General features: G+C 43.2%; 1 protein-coding gene across 7 annotated transcripts in view; it reads right to left on the reverse strand.

Moving 5' to 3' along the window:
• Positions 1-13,423, reverse strand: part of LOC108614472 (uncharacterized) — an 81,521-nt gene extending 68,098 nt beyond the window's left edge. For 2 of the 7 annotated variants that reach the window (XM_089466926.1, XM_089466922.1), the window contains exons 1-3: positions 13,301-13,423; positions 10,334-13,232; positions 9,906-10,263 (exon numbers count right to left, since the gene is read on the reverse strand). The gene's annotated coding sequence lies outside the window, so the exon portion shown is untranslated. Of the gene's footprint in view, positions 1-1,179; positions 1,784-9,905; positions 10,264-10,333; positions 13,233-13,300 lie in introns of those variants that run through there. The other 5 variants (XM_089466924.1, XM_089466925.1, XM_089466923.1 and 2 more) reach the window with 5 other exon arrangements.
• Positions 13,424-17,675: the final 4,252 nt, after the last annotated feature.

A 17,675-nucleotide genomic window follows, 5' to 3' on the forward strand; every position in this document is an offset into this window, starting at 1 on the left:
ATCCAGAATATTATACACTTGTAATGGCTATCAGACTATTATTATTATTGTAGTAAAGCAAGTCTTGCAAATGAACCCTTTGCCTACGACAACAGTAAAAACATTATACAAAGCCGGATCTTAATTATTAAGTTGTCTAAGAGAGCTACCTGGAGAACTCATCCGCCAAGAAATATGTAGCTATATATACAGCCATATATGTATATATATATACTATTATTTGAATTGTTGATTCCAAGACAATAGTCAAATTGTATAGAAATAAATCTATTTTTGTATTTTTGTCACACGATATCTGTATGTATATTGCAAATAAATTCGATTGACAAAAAGAATAAATATCATTTTTTATACGAATTTTCATTGTCTGCCAGACATTTCAGGCATTTCAAACTAATCAAGCAAACAACTATCATATCATAGCCACACATTTATATTAAATTACATTCTTCATTCAAACTTACTTTCTCAACAAAGAACGAAAGAAGTTTAGAAGAGTTCACGTTGAAACATTCAACAGCTGACGGTGCAAACCTTTGACTCACCTGAAATGTCATAGAAAGTCAAAGTTTTGCACTGCCAAAAGAAACAAATTACAAAAAAAAAAAAACACAATAACAAACAACAGTGAGAGGCCACGCCCTTGCAGAGTGGGCTAAATGTTTTGTCACATTATAATAGTTGTTGCTCCAGTTGAAGTACATGAATATATAATGTTTATATTTAAGCCAACATTAAGTAGCTTGTAAAGTAAACAGACACACTAACACATTGTTTCAATGCCATGCGTGTGAGTGTGTGTGTGTATGTTTGTGATGCTTGTAAAATGCCAGTTGAATTGTCAATTTATACAAAATGCAAACAAACATAAACATTAACACTAACACACACTCACACACACATACACAAACACAGAGACACTTAAATGGCAGACAAGCAGAGAAAAGTTGTCAACTGTCAAATTTAATCATGGATATTATAAAACCAGGCTAACAGCGAGCGAGATACATGGCTAGATAAGCGAAAGCCAGCCAAAACAAAAGCAAAATCAAAACAAAAACAAAAGCAATAGCAAAGGAAAGAGCAGCACACTGCCAAATGCATCTAATTAGAATAGACGACACATATATCCAATTAGAACTGTGTATAATTAGATTTGAAAGTCACTCTTATATTTACCTCCTTTTAGCAAATGGCGTGCAGACGCTTCCGTTTCCGCTTTGCAAAATATCCAATTAGAATTGGCAGCTGCGCAGGCGTCGCGTCCAATTGACAGCACTAGAAATTTTCTTCTTTTTTTACTTTTCTTATTTAATTATTTATTTTTCAATTTTTATTTATATTTAATTTGTATTATAACGAAATTTGCACTTTGTTATCAATTTGCACTGTTGAATAGCGGATGCAACAAATCGTATCCTGTTGCACCAACTAAAACTTTGGCACTTTATCAAATTCTAAATCTATTTTAACTGTAAATGCAATTTGTTACTGAGACTTTTTAGGCAGCGGGAGCGAGAGGCACTTCTAGGCACAACACACAAACATAAGATTCATAATTTTTCGTGAATTTCTGATTGATTTTCTTCAAAATTCTCGATCAATTTTTGTTTATTTCTTTTTGTATTACGGAATTTGCGAATTTTGTCGTCATGTGCGAAAGACGAACGAAAGACGAAAGAACAAAACGAGCGGCCGCACCGAATTTTGTCGTACGAGCGCCTAAAATCAACTGACTCCAAACGCAGCGCGTCGTTTCACTCAAGCGCTCGGTCGCCGCTGCGCTGCACTCAGTTGAGCGCTTCTCACTCACGGTTCGACTGCAACCCCGTTGCAATCGAACCGACGCTGACTCGCCAACCAGTTCGGCTACTTTTGCGTAAGTTCGTTTCAATTCGCGTCGTTCCGACTCGCTCGCTCACAAACCTGTTTGGCCGTCGCTGCCGTCGGCTCTGCCGGCGTCGTTTCTTCTGCTTTGAGTGTGTTGAGCGTAAACAGGTTTCGTTATGTTGCGAGCGCATTGCGCTTAATTACTCAATTATGCTGCCAACACTCAAAGAGCGCGTGCGAGCGAGATGCAGATAGAGTGTGTGTAAGTTCGAGTGAGTGCAATTTAGCGGTTATAGTTTAGAGATTTATTGTTTTATCTAGCTGAACTCACAGCTTCAGCGATGCAGCTGAAGATATTTTCAGTTCATTACAATGTTGGAGAGCTGCTTTTATAACACGTAGACATTGTTGTTACCTGGCCAAAGGATTTTCAGCTCGGATCGGGCCATATAAAGGCGTCAATTTGATGATCGTGTGAAATTCGGACTTTAATGAGCCGCGTACCTGACTGATAATAAATATACGTATAGCAAGGGTCAATGTGCAGCAAGTCTAAACTCTTCTTCTTCTCTCTATATGAGCAGGAACTAGGAAATCCTTGAGCACTCATAAATATTTATGCAGCGCATGTTCTATGACTGTCCCAACACCCATTCCCATTCCCGTTCCCATTGCCATTTCTATTTCCATTTCCATTTCCATATTTCCATACACATTTTCATTTACCATTTTCATGCCCATTCCACGAACAACTCTTTCTCGCTCATTTTGCATCTCTCGTCAAATTCTTTAACTTGGCAATTTGTTACGGTACTTTTGCTATTTCGCAGCTCCAACTGCAGCTCCCAGCTCCAACTCCGGCTCTGTATTTATGCAAGCCAACGTTGTCGACAAACTTAAAGAAGATGCCGCATGGCCAAGCGACTGGGTGAGAGAGAGAGCTGGCCTGTTTGTGTGTGTGTGTGTGTGTAGATATTTGTGTGACAAGTGTCTTTCATTAGCATAAGTAAATCTCCTCGAATCCTCAAATTTATTTGTCAACACTTGACAATTTCATTGTTGACGCTGAAAGCGCAGCTGTAAACGAGACCCGAGCTACAAGACTCGAGACTCGAGACTCGACACTGGAAACTCCGAAACTCCCGAGCTACGACTCTTGGCTAACAAATCATGATTTCTGTCTAGCATGTCATTTTGGCATGGCCTAGCTTCCTCTCTACCCACAGCCGCAGCCAAGACAATGGCCAGTGGGCATTGGTCAAAAGTCCAAGTCCGAGCCGTTCAACTCCAGCTACGGCTTAAATCAAAGACAAATATTTGCCCACAAGCAGACAACATTAGCTTTGCTTTAAGCCCTTTGCGCCTTAGGCGACTCAAACACAATGTGTGAACATTCAGGATATGATCTTAAGACCAGATCGTAAGGCATTAAGTCAGATGTGTTAAAAAGCCGAGCTAATAGTTCGAATAACTCAGATATAGAAATTATTCCGATTTAGTGCGATCTTTGAAGAGTTCTGCAGTCTATATACAGGACATATTCTGTATCATATATAACTCTTAGATATGAAGTTTAGAGAGTTTGGCTTCTGAATAGCAGTATGGTAGTTAAGTAACTCTGTAACTCTGTATTTTATCATAACGTTCTTAATACAATTTATTTTTTCCCCAGCTTTCCCAGTTTTGTTAATAATTTTTAATATAATCAAATATAATATGCTATATATAGTTTCGAGTTTTTTTTGTAATAAAATTTTTTATTACATATAATGATTTTCCACGTCATATTTTAATTTTTTTTTTTAATTCTTTCAACATTAAATCATTTTTTTTTTTTATTACAACTTTCTAAAGAAGTTTTATATTTTTAAATTTGGCTTCCTTATTGGCTATATAAGTATATATAGTTGTACATATATATGTTTATATACATTTTTATATATTTACAGCTGCCTTTCACTCGCAGCTTTTATTATATTATGACGCTTAATAATGCGGCATTAGGCACTGAATTGCGGCCTGGACGTTGGCCATGTCTAATTGCTGCCTGGCTGCTGGCTCCCCTTTCCCAGCCCATCGCCTGGCCAAGAAAATTGGCATCAGCTCGGGCTATTTTGGCCAAGATGGCGTTAAATTCGACAGCTTGGACTTTTCTTATCGCGCTTATCTGCGCAGTGTCAACGACAACGTCGTCAGCGTCGCCTTGGCCTTTTGTTGTTGACCATAACCGTGACTCTGGCCATAACCGTAGCTATAGCTGTGGCATTATGGCCCAAACACTCCATTACCAACAATGGCCAGTGCCATTCATTAACAGCTGCGGCCTTTGTCTGACTGTCTGCGGCATCATCTTTTGAGCCGAGGCAACGTTTTTGGCATGCGGCAAACGGCATGCGGCAGGCTTTCATAATACTCGTAATGCCAAACGTAATCTCAAATTACTGCAAATTTTCGCAGCTCACCTTTTTATACCCTGAACCCATTGAAAATGGGAAATCAGGGTATAATGGTTTTGTTGAAATGTATGTAACAGGCAGAAGGAGGCGTGGCAGACCCCACAAAGTATATATATTCTTGATCAGGGTGACGAGCTGAGTTGATTTGGCCCTGTCCGTCTGTCTGTCTGTCCGTCTGTCCGTCTGTCCGTCTGTCCGTCTGTCCGTCTGTCCGTATGTTTGAACGCGTCGATTTCCGAAGATATAAGAGCTAGAGACTTCAAATTTTTTGTAAAATGTTCGTAATTACAGCGCGGATATCGAGTTTATCATTAAAATTCGATAACTCATCCCGATCTTTTTTTATCGATGAAAAACCTTATCGAAAACCAGTTATAAAATTATATCTTCTACACCTTTATTGCTAGAGTCTCCAAATTTTGAATGTATGCTTATATGCAATTTATACAATTTCGGTTTTTGTTAAAATTTACCCCCCACCTCTAAATTCACCCCCTCACCCTCACTTTTGTAAAACGCGTATTTCAAATACTAGAGACTTGTGCTTTGGCAATTACATGCACATTTATGTTATAATCAAAATCTGAAAGTTTCATGAAGATCGTACGTCCACAAAAAAAGTTATTAAACAATTAAGTTCTCATAGTAAGCGCACACTGCAGCCCATGCGTGTTTTTGCGTGGGTGCTTGTATGTGTATGTGTTTGTGTATGTGTGTGTGTTTCTTGTGTAAGCTGAAAGACGCGAAAAATTATTGAAATAGCTAGCACTCCAAGGGTTCAGGGGATCTCGTAGTCGAGCAGTCTCGACTAGAGCTTTCTTACTTGTTCTATTATGCATTTTCCCCGCTTTTCTATACGTTTGCCAGCAAGTCTTGCATTATTTTGATTGCTGAGCATTTTATTATCATGTCAATAAGCCGGTCTTTTATGCCACCTAATGTATCTGTTATGCACACACACACACACACACACACAGTCACCTAAAGTCGTATCTTAACGCATTTCCGCCATGTACAACTTGTTGCAGCATCGTGCCCCGCCTCCCCTCCCTTAAGCCTTGCACCTGCCCCTGCATCGCATACGCGGCGATTACCGTGTGGACAGGTGCGCGCTGAAGGCCATTGAAAAGCGTTTGATAGCGGCCCAGATGCTGAATGTATTTTATGATTTCTTTCTGCCAAACATCAGCTCGCATGTGAGGAAATGTAAACGCCGCTGGAGAAATACTTAACTTTATCTTCAAGTTAAGCATCTATATAGAAAATATTTATATTTATATAGATATTGAAAATAAAAGAAAAGACTTTCCAAACAACTTCAGTGACTGATCGATACACAAGGGAAACTAGCTGCATGCGTGCTATTCAACATGTGTGCATGCATATGCGCTCATGTACATGCACATGCAAGTTAGCTTCCACATACGCATATGAACATTCTCTTAAGTCAACAGCTGATGCCCACTATGCGATTCTCATAATCATATATCATTACATAAATGCTAGCCCAATATTCCAGTGAGTAACCCTAAAGAGTGCCCTTCTCTGCAATTCTCATAAGCATTGAACATAATCGAGCTGGGCAACCAATCAATTTCATAGTTAACTCAATGTGTCAGCCCATATCGCACCTTGGCCATTAGCCGATCCTAAATGCTGTTCAAGCACTCGGATCGGCACCTGTTCCAAGGCATTTGCTTTGACAAACCCCAAGCCAAATTGGGATTGCGACAATTGCCATGTGTACATACATCATACAGAACTTTAATTGTGCCTGGCACTCAATCTTTCAATCACGCCCGTCCGCCGTGCCGCAGTTGCAACAACAAGCTGCCCGACGTTGCATGCAGCCACGCGGATTACATGCGGCTGAGTGAGCGCGGCGAAGGACGACGACGCATGCGAGTCGAGTCGAGTCAAGTCGAGGTAAGACAAGGCAGGGCAATATAATCTATATAATCATAAGAGTGTACCATGTTGTAACATACCCAGCACAAGAGGAGCAAGAAGAGCAGGCACTGCCCCCTGCATCTCTTGGGTCGCCCCGCCGCACGCATTTGCGACATGTTGTCAACTCGAATTGCGTTCGACTGATTGAAGGCAGGCCCAACCCAGTCGTCGAGGCCGGCACTGCGACAAGTTGATGGTCACATGGCCATAGCCATAGCCAAAGCCAAAGCCAAGGCCCTGGACAGTGGTGCTTCAGAGCTACAAAGTAGGCAAGAGCCCAAGTGGTCCATGACTTTAAACTGAGCCACAGACAGGTTTGGCGTCTTCGCTTTAGCATTTCGGGTAGGCGTTGCAGATTGATCAACCGAGTTGGCCAGAGACGTCGCGACATTTGTCTAAGTCGCTGCCTTGTTTACGTTTGCGCTTTGCAGCGTCATGGATGAGCTGTGCAGCTGGACAGAGCTGAGCACACCGTCCCAGCAGATGCGGCTGCCGTACAGCCAGCCACATCTATAAGTTTGCCTCGTACAAACATTTCAAGTAATTTCGCCATCAATCTTTCACTTTTGCACTCGTTTCGGACAGGGCCCATGACCTTGTCCTCATGTCCTCTGCCCACTCGGCTCGGCTGCTGCATGCGTACAGTTTATTTTGATCTTGGTGTCTCCACGATTTGCATAACTTGTCATCTTCAGCCGACGAACAGCAGCAGCAGGAGCAGAAGGAGAGAAGTAGGAGGAGGAGGAGGATATGCAGGAGGAGGAGTTGCCACAGCACAAGGCAGAGTTCATTGTCAGTATCAATAAATATCAACGCGCTGAGCGACAACTTCTTTTCAGTGCCCCAAGCACAAGGTAGTTGTCCCATCCTCAAGCACATCCACATCCACATCCACATCCACATCCTCTCATGTTGATGCCGAGTGGCACTGATGAGGCCATCGTATGTCAGCAGCAGTTTTTCGTGTGGCGGTTAACATTTTGCTATTTTATGAGCACTGATATAAATGATCTTTTAATTAATATCACTTTAGATAGAGCCGGCCGGCCAGAGTGGAGGCCAGCCAAAGCCAAAGCCGAAGCTGAGGCTGAGGCTGAAGCGAACGCGAATTGATGGAGCATTCTTATTATGCAAAGTGATGTTTACGATTATGCATTGGGATCGGAGTCAAATGCAACGTCAACAAGCGCTTGGCCAATTGTCTCAGTCGTCTGGCTCTTAAATAGCTTTAATGACATCCCAGCCCATGGATTAGGGCTTAAAACTGGCTGGCTGGCTCCTCGCTCGTCGCTCGTCTAGCTGGTCAATACCCGGGCCGCTCGCTCTACGCTGCTCCTCATGTGACCAGTCAATGATAATCGGATCAGATTACCATTCTGATAATGTTAAAAGCTTTTTGCAATTTGCCATACAAATTGTTGTTGCTCTCGCTGCGAGTTATTTTGCACTTAGCCAAGGACGTACGCATCTCGCAGAGATTCGACTACCCATGCCTGCCCATATGGAAATAGAACATTAATTCCACCCTAAAATGAGCAAATCACATGGTTTTATTCCGGGACACGAATGGAATCACTTGAACAGCTCGAGTTGAGAGACGCTGAGAGAGTTGGTCAAACTTAACAGATAAGAGAGACGATATATGGAAACTGGAAACGTTTGTGATTTATGTTGGAATGACGATAAGTGAAACACAGTTTCAGATGAAATTGCTAGGAATATGTGTTAAGAGATTTATGTTGCGCTTAAAGAGCATCTACACATAAATAGAGAAAATTGTGAGATAAAAGTCTTGGTAATTTGAAGATCTCCTATTCATATAAATAGATATATGATATACTGTGTGTAGTGTTGAGATGATTAACGGGGATGTGAGCAAATGAGAAAGACTATATATCATTAGCATCTGTATTACATTGCTCTTTATTAGCATAGCGTATAGCATTAGTATTAGCATAATAAGAATTATTAACCTGAGCATTAGTCGAGGTATTGAAAACTAAGGAATTCTAAGCAATAGCACTAGTATAAGTATTAATATTATTTTAAATTCATATGAGCTTAAATTATATATTATTGATATTAATTACCCTATTAATCATTTTATTTAAATAAAATATATTTCTTTAGCCTTACCATTGGTATTAGCAGTATAAGCATTGACATTAGTATGATCATTCTTATTGGAATGATCATCAGCATCCACATTGTCAGCAGTAATTAATATTCTTAAGTTTTACCCTATATCATGTATATAGTATATATATGTATGTGTTTAAATATAGCCTGTTAAAATCCCCCACATTTTGTGCTTTTTAAAACTCATCCATCTAGTTCGCTTACAGTCCTGGCCATGCGGTTATGGCCAGCTATCTGCCGTATGCAGAGCTCGTGTGATAAGATCGCATTGGTAATGTTAATGGTATGGAAAGCGGCGGCGCTAGTTGCTGTCGGTGCTTTGCACATTTCGGAAAATGAAGTCATTAAATGCTATTACAAAGCGTAATTGTTCACAAATTATGCCTCGCGCATTCCACGGCATAGACAGGAACCCGACACTTCCTCCAGATAGTCGTCGCATACACCCTACAGACACACAGATGTCTGTATGACTCCCGACTCTGACTATGGCTATGAGTATGAGTATGAGTATGAGTATGAGTGTCTGTGTCTGTATGTGTATATACACACGCCCCAGCAATGTGCATTTACACCACTTAGCTATCTTAATTATAGGCCCAGAGTGCCACATCAACTGCACACGCTTTCTTTCAGTGTAGCCTGGGCTGGCCTGGGCTAGGCTGGGTTGGGTTGGGGTGAGCCAAGCTCTTTGTGCACCTGTCATACAGAAACTGAGTGTGCGAATGAGTGACACTTGCCCCAGTTGCCACTAAAAAGGCCAACGAATTAACATATTTATTATAACAGCTAAAAACCCAGGGAAAATGCTTCCAATTTGGCGAACAATGCCCATTGCATATGAAATTCCAGTTAATATACAATTTATTACGCATCATCGTTGGCATTTATGGAGAAGCCGAATAGCGGAGCTGTTGAACTCTCAACTGTGACGCGAGCACCGTCAATTGAATTATATGCCCGATATACCCTGTGCATTCTTATTTTTGCCAACTCATCGCACAGAAGGCAAAAGTCATGTGAACTTCCTGAACCAAACCAAACCAAGGCAGACACTCAACAGCGAAGCGATTCTCTGGCTGGCTGGCTGGCTGGCTGGCGGAAATTGTGTCATGATTATAGACTAAAGCGCCTATTTAGTTACGCCTTATTATTTCCTTTGGCTTGCCTGCTCCTACTACATGCACCAAATTGAATTGAACTCCGCCTAATTGAAGTTGTGTGTGGAAATGACTTGGAATATTTCTGCCCTCAGCCCTCAGCCCTCAGCCCTTCCAGCTCTCCTTCTCCTTCTCGTTCTCTCCCTCTCAACTATCACTGTTCGGCGTTTGGGGCTCATTAAAGTTCATTCGGTTTCGATTCGTTTGTTCTCTGAGCGCATTAGTGGCTGGAGAACGTATTCTTTATGAAATTGAGGCATTTACTAGACCATTTGAGGCCCTTAATTAGGTCTCGGGTTTGATTAGCTCTCACGGACATGGCACATTACATTGCATTGGGTAATATTAAGTAATATTAGCTAAGACTTACCCAGATTCGTTGTGCAGAGACTCGAATAGAACGCCATTATAGGTCTTCCATAGTTCAGTTGGGAGTAATTTCCATAATCCATGCTGCGCATTAATCATTGCACATGGGGCAAACATTTATATAGCACTTGACTTGGGGCATCCATTAAATACTTTTGGCTACCGGTTAGAATCTTTCAAAACGGCACATTGTCTTAGCCAAATTAAAGTTTACTCAGCTGTGCGAAGCAGTTGGCCAGGAGTTGTGGCAGGAGCTGGTCTCAGCCAGGTTGCCAGGTTGCCAGGTAGCCAGGTAGCCGACACCTGAGTTGCATTTTAGTTTTGCGCATGCGGAAGCGTTTTTCGCGTCATTTTTCATGCTGAAATTTAATAAAGAAAATTAATTTGTGGACATTTGACTCGAGGCGAGACAAAAAACCGCGCGCTCACCATTCAGATTCAGTCTCCCATAGCCAGTTGCTGCTCGCTCTACGCCGCCGTCTTCATGCGCCTCTCTTGCTGTGTTTGCGTCTGAGACTCCTCCTGCGACTACTCAAACTGCACGCAGACTTTGATCGATGGCACTCACGATGCTGCAGGCGAGTGAAGCTCCAAACGACGACAATTTCAACGGCTGTTGCAGCAGCCGGGAATGCAACATGGTCGCTACATGTGTCGCTAGGCCGTGGCCTATCATCCAAGAGGGAAGTGGGAAGAGGGGAGAGGGAAGGAAATGCAGTTGCAGGACGCTGGGCTGGGCTGAGCTCAGCTGCAGCTCTAGCTCGTCCTGTGTGCCGCATGAGTTGCAAGTTAGCGCAATTAATTTATTTCAACACGAATTTAACTCTCATCGTGTGCTGTCTGAGTGCTCGCTCCTCACTTCATTTCATTTCCCATTGCGTTTTACATCATTTTTATTAAGGCAACAGCATCGAGACCTAACCAACTCCTCTCTATGGCCTCCCTCAGCCTCCTCCACGTCCCGCTGCTGTGTGATGCATGTGTGCATTTGTCAGTCGGTTCAGCATTGTAAAAATTGTAAAAATTTTGTCGTTACCTTATCTAAATATGGCCATTGCATATAAAGACTTGGCATACGTTGTTGTTGCCCTTGTCGTCGCATTGGTTTGTCCAGCTGCTGCTCTCGCCGCAGGACTCACCGATGGCTCCGCCACAACTGATGCTGCGTCACTCATTTTTGCACAGTCCATTAGTTCGCGGATGCAGTCAGCTCTGAAGGTAGTTGCATGTAATTGTTGTTGTTGGTTGTCTGGTTGTTGGTTCTCTACCGGTTTGACAGTCGCTCAGCAGCAGCAGCAGCAGCAGCAGCAGCAGCAGCAGGTCGCGCAAAGCCAAGCTGCAGCTCCATTAGCTGCCCCTGATGCAAGGTAAACGCTTGTTTTCATTGCAGAGCGGTTCCCGCGTTTATTTTAAGCTCTACTGGGCGCGTCCTAGTCGCCGTTGCAGTCGCCGTTGCAGTCGCATGCAAGCAGCCAACTAGAGCCAGAGCTCCCTTCATTTGTATGTAATTTTCGGTTATGCGAAGTAATTTGAGATCGCGCCACACGCGCCGCTTTTAATGACTTCATTAAATGCTCGGTCCAGCATGAAGAGGAAAAAAAAAACAGCCAAACTAGTTTAACAACAGCTCTAGTACAACAGTCAAGCAAACATCATCAACATCTGACGAAGGCAGGCCATGGTCAGGCCATGGTCAGGCCAGCCCAGTCCGGTCGTGGTCCTGCACTAGTACTTCCGATGATGACTATGAAATGATTCCTTTAGGGCATCATCTCTTACTTTACACTCGAGCCGGGTTGAGGGCAGCCGAAATGAGAAATGTCTTTGCTGGACCACCTTGAATAGAAATGAATTCCTTTTGCCACGAGTGAATGTATTCGTAAACCAGCATTTGCGCTAGTATTAGTGAGCTTTCCAAGCTCTATTTGCATTCAGCATTCAGTTGCCTCTGCCTGTGCTTTCTATGTAATCTCTGGCAGTCAGTGCATGGAACACATATGTATGTGAAACATTCCAGCATTATTTTTGGCATTTTAGGTGGCTTGAAATCTCGTTCATGGTGGCTTCTGTCAGGAACCTGCTTAATGGCTTAAGATGTGTGGGGAATGGACGTTCGTCACTTTGTAAAATGCAAATTTCTGCAGTGTCTGCGATGAGTTTGACTAAATTCCAAATGGCGCTCGCTATGCGACGGGAGCTGGACGCAAAAAGAACTTCAGTTATTGTATGAAATGAACTGCGTATGTAGGATGAATGGCCGGCAACAGGAGTTGAGTTGAAGTTGAGGCTAAAGCTGGTGCTGGGGCTGAGTCTGACTGGGGCTACGGCTGGCGTTGTCCATTTACCGGCAGAGTCGTTACTCATTCTCAGGGCCACGGACGAGGACGTGGATGGATAATTATGACGTTGCAACAATTCCAGCATGCAACATGCGGCAGCAGCAGAGAGGTTAGGCGACGTGCGACTCTGACTGCGACTGCGACTGCGACGGCAACGGCAACGGCGACTGTGCCCAAGTGACAGTGCAACATGATTGCTCTCGGGCTCGCCACATGCCACATTTATCATTCGTCGAAACGTTGAAAAATTAGTCATTCCTTTATTTTACACCCAAATGCCGAGAGCTGCCTCCCGGCCGCCCAAAAACCAGTCCGTAGACCAGAGCAAATCCTTCTTGCATTACTTGCCACAACTTGCCACATACTTGGTGACCAGAGCGACAGAGCCCGCCGACAGTTGCCATCGTTGTTGTTGTTGTAGTTGTTGCTGGTGTTGTCCATCGTCTCCCTGCAACAACATGCAAATGACTCTTTTAATTTTTATGAATTTCTCTGATTACGAAAATTGCTTCTGGGCTTTTGGCCGCAGCAGCGAGGCACCTTGAAGGTGGGTTGCTGCCGTGGTTGTTAGGCAGGCGCGCATGATGCATCGCGCATCTTCATTAGTCGACGCTGCTCCGATGTCACACACACACACACACACACACAGGCACGCACACATTGGCACCTGCATGGGTGTGTGCTCGAGTCTAGGCCATCATTTTTAGGCCCAGTTTAGACAGTTGGCTGTGGAAATCGCTGCCGGCCTTTTACTTGCTTTGCCCGCTGCTGTGCGATCAGTGTCCATGTTTGCGTTCGCTGTCGCATGTTTCACTGGAGCACAAACACACACACACACACATAAGCGCTCTGGCGGATCAGCTTGGCTCATTGGCGCTCAGATCGTGGGCTCGCATGGAAATTACAAACGAATAAATCATTGAGTACGCTGCTTGGCCTGCTCCTTGGGCTTGGTCAGCCCACATCCAGTGGGCCAGCTCACAAAGGTACTGTAATTAGTTGGAATTGTAATTCATGGCGCGATTAGATAAAGATCGGCTGCCAATTAGTAACGCACCAGGCCGTGAATAATATTGGATGACAAAAGTGCATCAAATTGGCCCGATGGCTATTTTCGTTTGTAATCTGAGCAGCTTGTGGAATGCTCAACAAGAATAATCGGCAGGCGGTTGATTCTATGTGAATAGCAGAAGAAGAAGAGTGGGACATTTTTGAAATGGAAGTGTTGGTGCCAAAAGCGAATGGGAAATTTTAACAGAAATGTAAGTTTCGTTGCGAATGGCTCGTGCTAGGTAGAAGAAGAAGAAGAATCTCCTATTTGGGAAATTTTTATAGACAGCAAGTGCATGGAGAACAGCTGACATTATTTGGGCAATTGTTGAGCTTAGTGAATGGCAAAAAGCTAAAGAGGAAACATTTTAATTTCTGCAAATGTGCCTGGAAATTATTTTGGTTCGCTTCTCAGCCAATCTCAGCCAATTAGATTCTATCGCGTGCAATCGGCTTGTCCACATTTTCAGCTGGTTGCCAATTGGGCCGCAACTTGATTTCAATAAAAATCCATTTAATTCGACATTTGTGGCCCGAAAACAACAACAACAACAACAGCAAAAACAGTTGTCGATTAGCTGGAGCGTTTTTGGCTGCCGTCTGGCGGCGTTTGAACTGTGCGCCTCGTGCGGGTGCTGGCCCCAAACTCCAATTGGGATTGCGGCCGAGGGTGGAGCGGCTGCAGCAACTGCAACGTCGCGGTTTCATATAAATCTCTCGTTGTAATTGCCACGATAAGCGCAGTGGCCGTAAAAGCGGCGGCGGCCTCTTAAAACCGGTGGCCAAAGCATCGAACTGTTGCTACCAATATATATATATGTATGTATGTATGTATGTATGCATATATATTGGGCCAAACTACATAAATATCGCGTGAAATGCATTTGCGGCCGATAAATTTGGCAATGGCTGCTGCAACGGCGATAATCAACGCAATTGCAATCGATTTTGGCGTAATTTAGGTACGGCTTAAGTGGCTTTTGGCCAGGCTAACAAGCGGCACTGGACGCCTTGATTGAAAATATCGCTGTCGATCTGCATGTGTGTGTGTGTGTAAGTGCGAGAGCGTGTCGCTGTGTGTGTGGGCCAACACCTAAACAACAACAAGAGGAGAAACAACAATAGCAACAATCTATGTATATCAAACTGCGTTGATCGTTCCAAATTGTTGTTAGGCAAACTACCGTTAAACTCACTTTCACAGCGGGCAGCGAAGAGCGTGGCGGGATTCCCGCTAAAAATTACTCATACGCAACGCATTGACCCCAACCCAAACACTCGATCGCGCAGAGGTCGCAGCTGCAGTCACCTTCAGTTGCAGTTGGCCTGCCCGACACTCGGAGCTACCCGTCCAGCCATCCGTTGGCTCGTCTGTGCGCTCGTTCCCCGTTTCATGCCGCCACGTTCCGTGCCGCTGATTAATTACACCGCCCGCTGTGCGAATTCCTCAATAAAAATCATAATTTCGTGTTTGCGGCCGATGGCCAAAATGATGATTGTTGCCGCATTTATGTAAGCCACGGCTTATTAGCTGCACGAGCTGCCATCTACACAACAGCTCACTTCCCCTGCTGTACCCCGCTGGCCCCGCTGGCCCCGTTGCCCCGCCACCCCGCAGCGCATGCAAAGTGTAACGAATTTTTGATTGAAACTTTAAAATACTCGTTAGGAGGGTTTCGTCGTCGTTGCGCGTGAGTTTATCTTTTGATTAGATTCGTTAGAGTTTGTATTGGCCTTTTGTAACACGAAATTGGTCAGCTACATATGTGTGTGTCTCGGTGGTTGTGTGAGTGTGTAACTGAGTTTTTTTTTTTTTTTTTTTTGGCTGAATGGAGTCATTATTCACAATTTAGTAACACTTGATTTGCGTTTGGCGTTTACTTTAAGCCCCAAACATAAACTACAACATTTTTAGACATTTTTGCTACTATTATTTATATGAAATTGGGTTAAAAATGGGGTATATTGGTTTTGTCGAAGTGTGTTTTATAGGCGGGAGCTTCGATCGTCTTTCTAAGCAGAATCTTTTGCGACTCTGAGGCAATGCAGAATTATTTATGAAATAAATTTTCTTTTAAGTTTAAGTAACTAGGGTATCTTCTAGTCATTCACATTCAATCAAAACATTCTTTTTTTTATTTTTGTACTTTAGCTTTCTGCTGATGTCAAACTTTACACATGAAAAACGAAACATTTTTCAGTTTAATAAAAATAATATTAAACAAGTAAGAAAGCTCTAGTCGAGACTACTCGACTACGAGATCCCCTGAACCCTTGGAGCAATAGATATTTCAATAATTTTTCGCGTCTTTCAGCTTACACAAGAAACACGCACACACACACACACAGGCACGTACGCACACACAGGCATACATACACACACACGCATACAGACACACACACACACGCATACATACACAAACAAATACACACACACATACACATACACACACACATACACAAACACATACACACACATACACAAACACATACACACACAAGCACCCACGCATAAACACGCATGGGCTGCAGTGTGCGCTTACTATGAGAACTTAATTGTTTAATAACTTTTTTTATGGACGTACGATCTTCATGAAACTTTCAGATTATGATTATAACATAGATATGCATGTAATCGCCAAAGCACAAGTCTCTAGTATTTGAAATACGCTTTTTACAAAAGTGAGGGTGAGGGGGTGAATTTAAGGGTGGGGGGTAAATTTTAACAAAAACCGAAATTGTATAAATTGCATATAAGTATACATTAAAAATTTGGAGACTCTAGCAATAAAGGTGTAGAAGATATAATTTTATAACTGGTTTTCGATAAGGTTTTTTATCGATAAAAAAAGATCGGGATGAGTTATCGAATTTTAATGATAAACTTGATATGCGCGCTGTAATTACGGACATTTAAAAAAAAATTTGAAGTCTCTAGCTCTTATATCTTCTGAAATCGACGCGTTCATACATACGGACAGACGGACAGACGGACAGACGGACAGACGGACAGACGGACAGACGGACAGACGGACAGACAGACGGACAGGGCCAAATCAACTCAGCTCGTCACCCTGATCAAGAATATATATACTTTGTGGGGTCTGCCACGCCTCCTTCTCCCTGTTACATACATTTCAACAAAACCATTATACCCTGATTTCCCATTGAAAATGGGTTCAGGGTATAAAAAGTATTATTTTTTAAATGCAAAAAATGGTATTCATTTATTTCTTTTGTAGCCATAGCGCGGCTTTTGAATTGACCCACTTAGCCGAGAGTTTCATTCGGACAGCTTGTTAATTACAAGAAATATTTTAAGCATGGCTATACCAATTAAAAATATTTATTTACCAAAATATCAACATGCCCCAAAAATGTCGTGAAAGCCAGGAGAGAAAAAAATAAATATATAAAATTATTGTTGTCATCAAAATAAAAGTGAGTAAAAGCCTGTCGCAGTTGTTGCACGTGGCACTTCTAATTAAGACAACGCTACAGATTTCCATATGTGTCAGAATGCCTCCCAAAAAATATGATATACATATGTATGTGTGTGTGTGTGTGTGTGTGTGTATAATCCCAACTGTGGAATGGATAAGCTTGGCATTGGTGTGTGCCGGCCCAGCAGGATGCATTCAGAAATCATTAAGAGGCCGCAGCTTGGGCTCCGCCGGCCGGCTGGTGAAAGGTGCAACCAGGTGGAGCGCGGCCAGCCGCTGCCATATCTGACAAACTGAGCCGAAAAATTGCTTTGACGTTGCGTCAAAATTTCACACTTTTGCGCCAGATAAAAGCCAGAGTCGATGACGAACTGCAGCAGGAGCAGCAGCAGCAGCAACGGCAACAACAACAACAACTGTACATTCTGCTGCATTCTCCAAATATTTGGCATATGCATGCGGACTATACATCATTAAAAAAGAGTGTTAAGTGCAGAGGCAGAGCAACAGCAGCGGAGACTGAGACTGAGACTGAGACTGACTCTGAGACTGAGACTCAACCTGAGCCTGCGTCTGATTCGCAGTCCGAGCGGAGTCCAAATTAGCATACAAGCCGCGCTTTTGCCATAATTTGCATATAAAATTAGCGCAACACTTTAGCCGCCCCCTTGCGCCCGCTCGCTGCCCCCTCAAGCTGCTGGTGACACTTGGCAAGGCAACTCCACTCCACTCGCTGCTCATTTAGCGCCTTGCATACGCTGATTGGTTGTACACACAGAGTTGGAGTCGGAGTTGGAGTTGGAGCGGGAGCTGGAGCGGGAGTCGGAGCTGGAAGCTGTGCGCTATGATAATTAAGCTGCGGAGAAAGAGAGCTAACAATCCTGCTGCACTTGTTGCAGCAATTTGCATTGCCGCAAGCCTTAATGACTCACACATTCT

This window comes from Drosophila arizonae, chromosome 4 (assembly GCF_054131065.1).
Source record: "Drosophila arizonae isolate 15081-1271.41 chromosome 4, UAZ_ARI_1.0, whole genome shotgun sequence".
Lineage (NCBI taxonomy): Eukaryota > Metazoa > Arthropoda > Insecta > Diptera > Drosophilidae > Drosophila > Drosophila arizonae.